The following is a 12514-nucleotide window of genomic DNA, read 5'->3' as shown; positions in this document are numbered from 1 at the left end:
GATAGCATCACTATGCTTGCGACAAGCTACAGATTACCTAGTGTTATTCCCAGGGATGACTGATCACCTAGATAGAATATATCATTTTGTCCAGACTGGAGAAAATCCCGATAGTATTAAGGAGGCCCTGGCACATCAGAAAGTTGACACTCAAGCATATATATTACGTTTTTTCATAAATTGCTTAATAAGAGACCGAGACAGGCCTGGGGTAGATCAGGATGAAATAGAATCACTAAACAAGTGGGGTCAAAATATAGCCGAAGGAAAGCATGATAAAATGAATTGTATATCAAGCATGTACAAGAAAATCAGAAAGGCAGTAATAGAAATACATGAAAAAGAAAAATAAAGTGACAAGAATGACTCCTCCGAGGAGGAGGAAGGACCTGAAGAACAAGAAACGACTACAGATACGATAGCGTATGTAGGTAAGGGAAATTACCTTAGGAAAGGCATTCGTCCAGAAAGCAAGAGAGTTTTTCTCTCTGGCATATTAAAACCAAAATCGCCTGAACATCTGTTTCAAGTTACCGATAAAATGCTTCAAGAACAAATGGGGTACCATGTACTCAATTCTATGGATGAACAAGAACTAGCCCGGTCAGCAGTACTATGGGCTGACAATTCTAACACGTACAATGATGATACAGTAGCACAGACATTTCTGAACCTTTCCCCAGACGAGCAGAAATTAGCTGGTATATACATGATTCAGCATCTCATCACGTTATACAGACAACAACATTCTGATCCAGGTCCCTTACCCGATACATTAGAAGCACTACTCATGAATAGATGGAGAGGCCTAAGTACCAGATTAATTCAAATAATTCTAGAACAACGACGTAAATATAACGCTTTCTTAGGTCCACAATATGTTCCAGCTCAGCCACCCGAAAGAAAAATGTGTCACTTTGAGCATTTTGACAGGCAGAATCCGTTACGAGAAGTACACCCAGTTATGGGCACCGATAATACCCTGAAACGTGTGTATGTATACACACCTCTGACCAAGTTAGAATTATTAGAAATGAAGAAACTGGTACCCTGTCATGATAAAGACCCTGCAGGTTTTCACCGAGAACTTAAAGACATGTTACTCATGGGAGATTACACATATACAGATATTATGAAATTGTTAAAGGTACTGCTGCCCACCGGCATCTACGAGAAACTCAAGGAAAAGGAATGGGAGGTGGGAGATAAAAAGATTATATGGACAGAAATAGAAGACGAGGAAAAAATTCGTACTCCAGGGCTAGGCCTTGGGGAGAAAGCAAAAGCATTACCAGGTTTAATAGTACAGGTCTTGCCAAGATTATTGTCAACTAAAAAGGAAGACTGGGACGCAATCTCAGCCTGTAAACAGAAACACGATGAAGATACCAGTGACTTCTATTCAAGATTCGAGAAATGTTTCATTATTAATAGTGGCCTAAAACCAGGTAGCGAGTCGTACCCGCATCTTTTTGTATCAAAGTTAGTCGAGAATTCCCTGACAGCAGTCAAAAACCGTGTATATAAAGTTGAAAGTACATGGCAAGCAAACACGCCATCCCAGATGTTACAAATGTTACAATACCATCAGAACAGAATTAGAGAAGAACAGGATCACGAACAGAGACGTATGAAAGACACGAAAATGAAAATGTTAGTGGCCCAGTCGGTTCCAGCCGACGGCCAGAGAAAGGGTACGATCCAGACCCAGACAGGTAATGCCGCAGCTCCCGTTAAAGGGACATGCAATTATTGCAAGCAGCCAGGTCACTACGTACATGAATGTCCAGTCCTGAAACACAATATAGCAACAGGTAAAACTAAAGAAAGACCGCATCCGTCTAGACAAGACCAGGTCCAGCAACAGACTTCACAGAATTCACAACCTATGCATGCTCCACCACATACAGCACAGACAGCAGCGGTATCACAGCCACAGCCCATTGCCGCGACACAGCAAGTTTCACGACAGATGAACCAGTATGCCCAATCTGATTATCCCGATTATCAGCGATACACATGAAACAGCCTAGAGAGGGAGATTGGCTTGCCTCTTATTGAGATTCCTGTAGATCAAGAGGGTCCTTATGTACACAGTCAAGTATTGGGAAAAGACAGAAAGTTTTTAATTGACACAGGGGCAAGCCGCACAACAATCAGCCATAATGAAGTCCCAGGGGCACCCCTCTCAGGCTCACAGAATGTTTCCCTTGGTTTTTCAGGACAGCCTATTGTAAATGAGGTATCGAAACCAGTCCCCCTGGCTGTGGGTCCATTATCACGTGTTACAGACTTGTTACTCACGAAATCATGTCCAGAAAACGTGTTAGGTATCAAAACATTGAAGGCTCTAGGAGCTGTGATATGTTGTTCTCCGGAAGGAGTTAGACTTTTTCTGCGTGACTTTAAGGGTCACTATGTATTACGAGAGTTTGATGTCAGATTGAAAAATGTACCGAAGCACCTGTGGGCACAAGGCCCGACCGATGTAGGTTGCATGCACATCACTATTACCAACAACAAGAGAGTGTTAATGCAAACATACAACACAGTAGGCAAGTAATGAATTAAACAGGCTCTACTGAACTATAAGAGAAAGGATTATTAACAGTAGGAAAAAATAGTGTGCACGTGCTCAAAGTTTAGCTGAAAAGAACCCTCAGTGAGTGGTATCAATCCTTTGGTCCTGACGAATGCTGAGCAGAGTAGTGCTCGAAAAGCAGAAACATGTTGACCTCTTTTTAGTTTTCCTTTTTTCACCTTGTTGAGGGACTGATTGGTTCCAATTTGCACAACCTTTCATTAGTCCAGGAAAATTATTACATTTTCCATAACACTGTTTTTAATAGAGTTAGAGCTACCCTCCTATTAAAATAATGTCGAGGAGTAGCCCACACTCTTTTTAACTCACTGTCACTTCTCTTAGCTAACAAAGAGAGCCCAATGAAGACAACTGGCTACCAGTGTTCCACTGGGGCCTGAGGGTTCTTTTCAGCTAAACTTTGAGCACGTGCACACTATTTTTTCCTACTGTTAATAATCCTTTCTCTTATAGTTCAGTAGAGCCTGTTTAATTCATTACTTGCCTACTGTGTTGTATGTTTGCATTAACACTCTCTTGTTGTTGGTAATATTGATTTGATGAGGGGCATGGGAGTGTTTATTCCGACCCTTACTCTCTTGTTGATCGAATTATTGCATGCACATCACAGCATACCGTGTTACACTCAAACAAGGAGTTGTTTTACCGAGAATCGGACAATACAAGTTACCACCCGATGCTGTAGTGGCTTTACTGGAAATCATTGAAGAGCTCATTGCCCAAGGAATGGTCGTAGAGACCGACTCCAATATCTGTAATTCCCCTATCATTCCGATTCTTAAACGTACTGATCCCAATGCACCGCCAGTATATCGGTTGGTGATTGATTTAAGAGAACTAAATAAATGCATTGTTCCACAGTACCCTGTGGTTCCCGACATCTCTTCCCTATTGACTGCTATTGATTCAGAAGCAACGTTCTTTACTGTAATTGACCTCAAGAACGCCTTCTTCAGTGTGCCCATTGATCCAGAGAGCCAATACCTCTTCGGATTCAGTTTAAATGGACGAAGTTTCAAATTTTCACGCGCACCTCAAGGATTCACAGAAAGCCCCAGCATCTATAGTCAAGCACTGAAAAGACAACTTGATTGTATCCAAATGCCAGTTAACACCGCCTTACTTCAATACGTCGATGATCTGCTGATCACCGCACGAAGTGAACCCGAATGTGAACAAGCATCACTGACAGTTTTACATTTTCTGGCCGACAAGGGACACAAGGTGTCTCCTTCGAAGCTACAATTCTGTGTTCAGCAAGTTGTGTACTTGGGTCACTTGCTGTCCAAAGTGGGGAGACAGCTCACTCCTGACCACATCCAGTTAATTGTAAATATGCCACAACCCCAGACACAAAAGGAAGTGCGGGCCTTTATAGGCCTCACCTCGTACTGCAGACAATGGATTCCCCAGTATGCATTTCTAGCTAAACCACTCATTCAGTTGACAACACAGGAGGCAGCGACTTCGACTGCCCTTCCTTGGACTCAGGAACATACACAGGCCTTTGAGGAATTAAAGAAAGCTTTATGTCAAGCACCAGTTTTAGCAACACCATGTTACAGCAAACCCTTTACACTTTTTGTTACAGAACGTGATGGTACAGCGTTGTCTGTCCTCACTCAAGATCAAGCAGGTTCACATAAGCCTTGCGCTTATTTTTCAAGTACATTGGATTCAGTAGCCCAGGCACTCCCTGCGTGCTTAAAGTCAGTTGCAGCGACAGCCCTAGCAATCAGACAGAGCGATTCAATTGTCTTAGGACATCAATTAACAGTACAAGTTCCACATTCTGTAGAGGTTCTTCTAAACCGAACCCAGACTCAACACTTGACTATAGCACGACTGACAGGTTATGAACTGACACTATTCCAGCCACACATAGAAATCAGACGCTGTAACATTCTGAATCCCGCAACATTGTTACCTTCGATTATGACTAATTCAGCCCCGCATGATTGTATAGAGATCATTAATGCAGTAACAAAGCCCCGACGAGACTTAACAGATGTTCCACTGACAAATCCAGACCTGACACTTTATGTGGATGGTTCATGTATGAGAACAAACACAGGAGAATTAGTGGCCGCATATGCAGTGACCACTGAAACTGAAGTTAAAGAAACATATCGTATTGATACACTGTCCGCTCAAGCAGCAGAGCTCATCGCTCTGACCCGAGCTTGTATACTAGCCAAGAACAGAAATGTTAACATATACACAGATTCACGTTATGCTTTCGGAGTTGTACACGACTTCGGAGTGTTATGGCAAGAACGAGGTTTCCTGACCTCTCACGGTGCCAAGATCCAACACGGTCCCCTCATTCAAGCACTATTAGAAGCAATACATCTGCCTTCAGGCATATCCATCATGAAGTGTAAAGCACATACTAAAGTTACAGATTCCATTTCCCAGGGTAACGACCTGGCAGATCAAACAGCAAAACATACAGCATTGACTCACACCCAGACAACTGATGTGACAAAGACAATAGTACCGACACATTGTATGACAGTTAGGGATCCCACACTAGATGTAATCGATATTCAGACACATGCTACTCCAGATGAAATCAAGAAATGGACTGAACTAGGAGGGATCCAGACAGATCAAGGTTGGATGACGAAGGGAAAATCTACATGGTTTCTCCCCGACTCTATGGTTCAAGTCATAATAAATACAGCACATAGTCCAGCACACCTATGTTAGACAGTTTACAGAATCTCTGGTACAACAAACATTTACGAGCAGCAGCCAAACAGAAAGTGCGTACTTGCATGATCTGTTGTCAGTTCAATCCAGGTAAAAGTGTCCCTGTAGAACAAGGTGGATTCCATCCTCCCGATCACCCTTTTGAAGTCCTCCAGATGGATTATATCCAGATGGACCGTTGTCGAGGATTCAAGTACGTCCTCGTAGTTGTTTGTGCACTTTCCCGTTGGACCGAAGCATATCCAGTCCCAGATTACACTGCCCCGACCACTGCCAGGCAGCTGGTTCGAGAATTCTTCCCACGGTACGGCTTGCCTCGTGTCGTGTACTCAGATAACGGACAGCCATTCTCATCCGAGCTCATGAAACAGGTTTCCCTTCTGCTAGGATATCAGTGGAAATTCCACTGCGTCCGACATCCCGAGGCCGCTGGCCTTGTAGAGAGGCATAACCAGACACTGAAAACACGCCTTGCTAAAATCTGTAAAGAGAAAGGGGTCGACTGGATAGTCGCCCTGCCAGTTGCACTGTTCTATATGAGAATGGTCCCCCATTCGAGATCAGGACTATCACCGTATGAGGTGGTCTTTGGCAGACCACCGAATATGTGGGCGACGCCCATGCCTAAGAAAATAACCGATGTTGATTGTAACATGCTGACAGATTACCTTGCCTCCTTGATGTCTGCACTCCAATCATGTCGTTCACAGGTTGCCGCAGCCTTCCCCGACAACACTGATGTAAAGCCACACGATGTCCGTCCCGGGTATACTGTGTTGATTCGCAACTTCGACAGGAAAAGCCCGCTGGAGCCCCGCTGGAAGGAGCCGAAGATCGTCCTTCTGACCACGAGGACGGCGATAAAAGTTGAAGGAAGAAAGGGGTGGATCCACACGAGTCATATTAAAAAATGTAATGAACTGTTGCCAGAGACTGACTCGTCCACCCCCTCAAAGGACTGCCTCGATACAAGTAACTTTAAAGTTCCCAAAAGAGAGAAAACTCCCCAAGAGGAGTACAAAGCAAAATTACGGTCTAGCAAGTCAGACAGTTTAATTGTTTAAGTCCTCCCCTAGGTGAATCGGTTAAATAGTTTCTGACATGTACCCCCTAGACCGAGATAGAGAGAGAGAGAGACGATTCAAGAAACGTGCATATTGTAAATCACTCCGTAGTCACTGTATAGTGACATTATTGGTTATGTTTTTTCTAAGTCTTTTGATTATTGCTGCCAGTATATTGCTGCCTATATACTACCCTATTTTCAAGCGTGAAGAATCTGCTTACAATGTCACTGCCGAACATTCTTTTAGCGAATTACCCCCTCATGAATTATCTTACAGACTTGCGCTGCGCAACAACACCTTCATTAGTATGTTACATCACTCCCATCAGACTAATAATGCTACAAATTGTTGGATATGTGGCCGACTCCCTCCCTATCAGAAATACAAGGGAGTTCTGCCCCTCTTTCCGTACCCGTTCACACACAATGGCTCATGTGGAGCATGGTTTAGAATAATCAATTCCTTAGATCCTGATATTGCTGTTTTCGAAGGAAACTGGGTTTGGGGAAACTTGAACTTAGTTCTGCTTAACGCCTGTTATCCTGACAAAAAGGGACTTCCCACTAGAATAGGAACTGATCTAGAAAATGAAGTATATGGATTAGGTAATTATACAATTAACCTTATGATTCTTACTGTCGAATCCGAAGCTGCACCAGTTCTCCCTGCTATGTCAGTATTACCAGTCACAGGTGACTTATGTGTCAGAAAGAAGGGTTCAGTACACTTAGGCCATAGTAAATGTACTACTGTGGTTGAATTCAGTGATCAAGGCAAATCTTCCTTTAGAGCTACTCGTCATTCCTACTTTGTTTGTGGCCATACCGCATACATACGCTTACCTCCAGATTGGGATGGTACCTGTTACATTGCATTCCTTCTGCCACCTGTTTTTCTAGCCCCTCCTGATTATCACAGAAATACAAATCTAGTAAAGAATAGACTCCGAAGAGATCTCCAGATTGTCGACTATACTGAAACGGCATGGGAGCAATACACAGACTTCAATAAAGGTTTCTTCCCCTACTTAGGTACTGTCTTTAATAGTAAACTGATACGAAGATTAACTAGAACACTCGAAGCAGTAGTGAATGAAACTACCTCCGCTCTAGGCAACTTAACAGAGGAGCAATCTGCCATGCGGGTTGTTGTTCTCCAGAATCATCTTGTTATTGACGTCATCCTAGCAGATAGGGGCGGAGCTTGTAAGGTCATCGGGTCAAGTTGCTGTGTTTTCATTCCAGAAAATGCGCCTACAGTATATAAAGCTATTACACGTCTTCATAAGATTGCAAGTTTGATACATCAGAATCCAGGCACCTGGACTTGGTCCGGTTGGTTCTGGACAACATTGACCGCTTGGGGATGGAAGATCCTATCCTTCCTAGGCATTGCCCTTGTCATAGTATTCAGTTGCTGCCTGTGCCTACAGTGTGGGCCAGCGATTTGTGGTCTGTGCGCCACTTCATGTATTCCACATTCCAGTTTTCACTCAAAACGCGAAAAGAAGAAAGAAGAGCAAATGATGTTACAAGAACAGACTGATCGGTTCATGAGAATCGATATATCATGAAGGGTCCGTAGGGAACAAGGAGGGAATGAGGAAATATAAATTTTATGATCAAGAAATGTTCCCTAACGTGTACCCCACCGTCTCCATGTACCAGCTTAAAGTGCATGTAACTTCCCTCCTGTGCCAGCTATGAAGACGCAAATACATTTGCGTCCAACGTTAACATGTCCTCTTTCAGATCCACCCTGAATGGGTTGAATATTCCGTTCCTAAGTATATCATGCCAACGTCTTTTGTGGTGTACTTTACACGTTTTTCAGCTCTGGCGAAGTAGGCCCTGAATTCTGCCATCGAGCCTTTTTTCTGCCTTCTGACTCTGAACGCCTCAGCCTGGGCTGCCTCTGTACCCGTGACCTCTGCCTTACTCCCTGTGCGGCTAACGGCGCTTGGCTCAGCCTGCTGCCTGCCAAAACTGTATTCAACCTTCGAATTATCTGTTCCGCTCCTCAAACATACATTCCTGCCTACTAGTTCAAGTAAACATCCTTCCAGCTGCAGAGCAAAGGGCCCGGCCTCACTGTCTCCGTGCAAGTAATTCATAGCCTCTGTTACCATGGTAGGCCCATGCCCCCTCGCATCTCATGCAGACACTTAGACGCTTATACACGCACTCCGAGAATGCCTCCTACAGAACACCAACAAAGAACCAATAAAAGATCTTGTCACCTGCGTCACCACCTTTTGCCCGGCCACCTATGATGTACAGAAACTTATAAGGAAAAACTGGCAAATACTAACTTCAGGCAAATTCAACTGGCCCAAACCCAGATTTGCAAACAGAAGGACAACGAACATCAAAGACGTCCTTGTACACACTAGGCCAAGGAATAAACCCCTTATGTCTACCATCAGGGATACCAACATGACCCCAGTCACCGGCCACTACCCATGTGGCACATGTGGAGTCTGCAAGTTCACTAACACCACCAAGACACTGCAATTAACAGACACCATACTGTGGACACAAAGAAGCCACACTAACTGCAATTCAACGCATGTAATTTATCTAATCACCTGCCCCTGCCAACGCCAATACGTAGGCATGACTTGTCGCAAAGTAAAACTCCGCATAGGAGAACATAGGAGCAACATCAGACTCAAGAAAAACAACACCAAACTCTGTACTCACTTTGTTGAGGCACGCCATACCTGCGATGAGCTGAGATGGACAGTCATTGAAATGCTCCAATTTAAAAATCAGAATGCAGAACAAACTTTATTCGAAAAAGAGCAAAGATGGGTAGACCGCCTGAAAACAGACACACTGGGGATGAACGATCATATTCCTTGGCACCAGTTCTACTGAAAAAACAACATTGCCTTGAATATCCTCCATTTTACTAGTACTCTTTCCAACACATAGAGTTGTCCCTTCTTTGTGTTCAATACTAGTATAAAAGACTGAATTCTATATCCCCGCCCATAGCCAGGGGAAGAGTCAGCACAAGGGACACCTAGCTGTACCTCATGGGTAAGAATGGTAGCACACCGCTCTCCAGCCAAACGGGTAAGACAAATCAATGTACTAATCAATGGGCCTATCTTTACTTTGACAGTAAATTACCACATGCGACTCTGGTTCCCCTGTTGAAGTGCTCACCTTGCGCAAAACAGGTATTTACAAACTTTTTTAATAGGGTTATATAAGTCACTGTTCACGTCTCCCTTATACAACCCAAACATGACTCATCTAATAACTACCACCACTGACCATGCACTGGTTCCCATTTAAGAAGACATTTGCGGGGCACCTAGACTTTAGAATCCCCATTGATAACAGACCTGTGATCAGTGCGGTTGCCACGTTGAGCTATTGTGCATGTGATACACTTGTATGTTTCTTGTAACTATTTGTTGCCTTGGCTATTACGACCTTGGTTTCGCTGATATTGTACTTCCTCAGACCTCATTTGTTCTCCCTTTCCCTTCAACTCACGGTGTAACCGCCACAATTTTGGCGCGCATTTGGAGTAAAAGTAATAACGCTCCTCACAGAATCTAGCCTGACTGTCTACTCACCTGTACTGAGTTCCGACATTAACAATAGTCTGTGTCGGTTTTTGTCTCCACAGCATGGGAAATTCCCACTCCTCAAAATACTGAATCCCACACAAGTTGTGTGAAGCTCATGTCATAATTTCTTTTTGTTTGTCTGTATATACGTTTTCTTGTCCTGACAAAAGCTCCATAGACCCGACCGGGCCGAGCGAGCTGAAACATGTCGACACGTACCTTAAAAGATATGGTGATCCAGTAACCTGACCACCTTGTATCGCAACTCCTTTTAACCATAGTGCCTAAACTACCCAGAATAAACAACCTTTTTTTGATTAGACACTATTTTTAGTCTATTCCTTCACGTACATAATTTTGATCTCTGGACACTTCTACTATCACCAGAGGTAGCCTCAGGTGAGGCAGGCACCCAGCACGCCAATCGATCACCCGATGAATACGCCATGACTCCTGATGGGGCGGAAAAAAGATACACCGCAAACGACAATACCAGGATGTCTATGAGGGTTTTCGAATACAAACCAATGGTTTTGTAGAAACTAGTGTCCATTCTATTTTTGATTAATGAACAACCCCAAAGGTATCCACAAAATGTCTAGCAGTAGCAAAACTAAGAAGTGAAAACATTCATGTGATTCTCTATCTTGACGATTGGCTAATCAAGAGTCCAGACAAAAACAAATGTCTACCGTGCACCTAAAGGACAATAAATCTACTGCCTCAATTGGGTTTCTCTATCAATGTAACAAAATCACATCTCCAACCATCCCAAATTGAACATTATCTGGGGTCAATTCTCAAACCCATCTCGGGGACCGCTTACCCCAATCCTCAAAGGGTTCTCAATCTCCAGAACCAATTGTAACTTTTTCAGCTGCATCATCACCTACCAGTGAAAACAATCATGAAAGTATTAGGAATTATGGCACCTTGCATAGCAATAGTCCCTCATCCTCGCCTACACATGAGACCCCTTCAGGAGTGTTTAGCATCTCAATGGTCACAAGCGGGAGGGAACATGGACGATCTCGTGTTGGTTTCACCCAAAGTTCATCCGGCTGTATTATGGTGGAACACTCCAAGCATGTTGGTAGGGAGAGCCTTCAAGGATTCAATCCCAAAAATAACAATCGCAACCGATGCATCACTTATGGGATGGGGAGCTCACATAAAGGACATTGTGGTTTAGGGACACTGGACAACATAACAGTTATTACACATCAACATGTTAGAACTGTGGTAAATATTTGATTTACCGTCCTAATTTCTATGCAGGTAAGTACTTAACAAAAATAACTCAATCGGAAAGAAAGACGCAGAGTCCGTGGTGTTAGAGTTCTTAAGGGTTTTATTCCTTAAAAAGGAATGGTTCAGGTACCGGATATCGTGTTCCTGCCACCACTGGGGTGCAGGAAGGGATAGAGCATACTTTATTGACAAGACATAACTTTTATACTTAAACCGTATAATGAATACCAATACAGTAGGCGTAACAGCTGAGAGAAACAAGATAACAGCATACACGTGTTAGCAATACGTAATCAAAAGGCGTGAACTAGGCGTGGACATAGAGGTGTGTGCTAGAAACGTCACATATAAGTGTCACGAGTAGGTGGGTACTTAGCAGAATTTGGCAATGTCAGCAGAAATCTGAGGCCTGGATGCGCGCGCAGCTGCATGACCCGTGATTGACGTGGAACTGGAGGGTGCAGGGGACTTGACATTTACACTAGCGGAAAGAGACAGAAGTCTGGCATGTCAGATCAACTCGTACCTATATCATATCTGATATCTGATGTTTGGGAACCATATTATCTAGAGGGAAAGGTCTCTTGGGCAGAGGCTATTCTATACTGACTGTGAGTGCGTGTATAAGCGTCTAAGTGTCTGCATGAGATGCGAGGGGGCATGGGCCTACCATGGTAACAGAGGCTATGAATTACTTGCACGGAGACAGTGAGGCCGGGCCCTTTGCTCTGCAGCTGGAAGGATGTTTACTTGAACTAGTAGGCAGGAATGTATGTTTGAGGAGCGGAACAGATAATTCGAAGGTTGAATACAGTTTTGGCAGGCAGCAGGCTGAGCCAAGCGCCGTTAGCCGCACAGGGAGTAAGGCAGAGGTCACGGGTACAGAGGCAGCCCAGGCTGAGGCGTTCAGAGTCAGAAGGCAGAAAAAAGGCTCGATGGCAGAATTCAGGGCCTACTTCGCCAGAGCTGAAAAACGTGTAAAGTACACCACAAAAGACGTTGGCATGATATACTTAGGAACAGAATATTCAACCCATTCAGGGTGGATCTGAAAGAGGACATGTTAACGTTGGACGCAAATGTATTTGCGTCTTCATAGCTGGCACAGGAGGGAAGTTACATGCACTTTAAGCTGGTACATGGAGACGGTGGGGTACACGTTAGGGAACATTTCTTGACCATAAAATTTATATTTCCTCAGAACTAATAGCCATTTCAATGGCTCTCGAAGCTTTTCTCCCGAATAGCAGGAAAGAGTGTCTTTCTACGCGCAGGCAATATGATGGTGATTTA

Source organism: Lissotriton vulgaris, chromosome 1_2, assembly GCF_964263255.1.
Source record: "Lissotriton vulgaris chromosome 1_2, aLisVul1.2, whole genome shotgun sequence".
NCBI classification, from domain to species: domain Eukaryota; kingdom Metazoa; phylum Chordata; class Amphibia; order Caudata; family Salamandridae; genus Lissotriton; species Lissotriton vulgaris.
Note: the sequence above shows the minus strand (reverse complement) of the source record.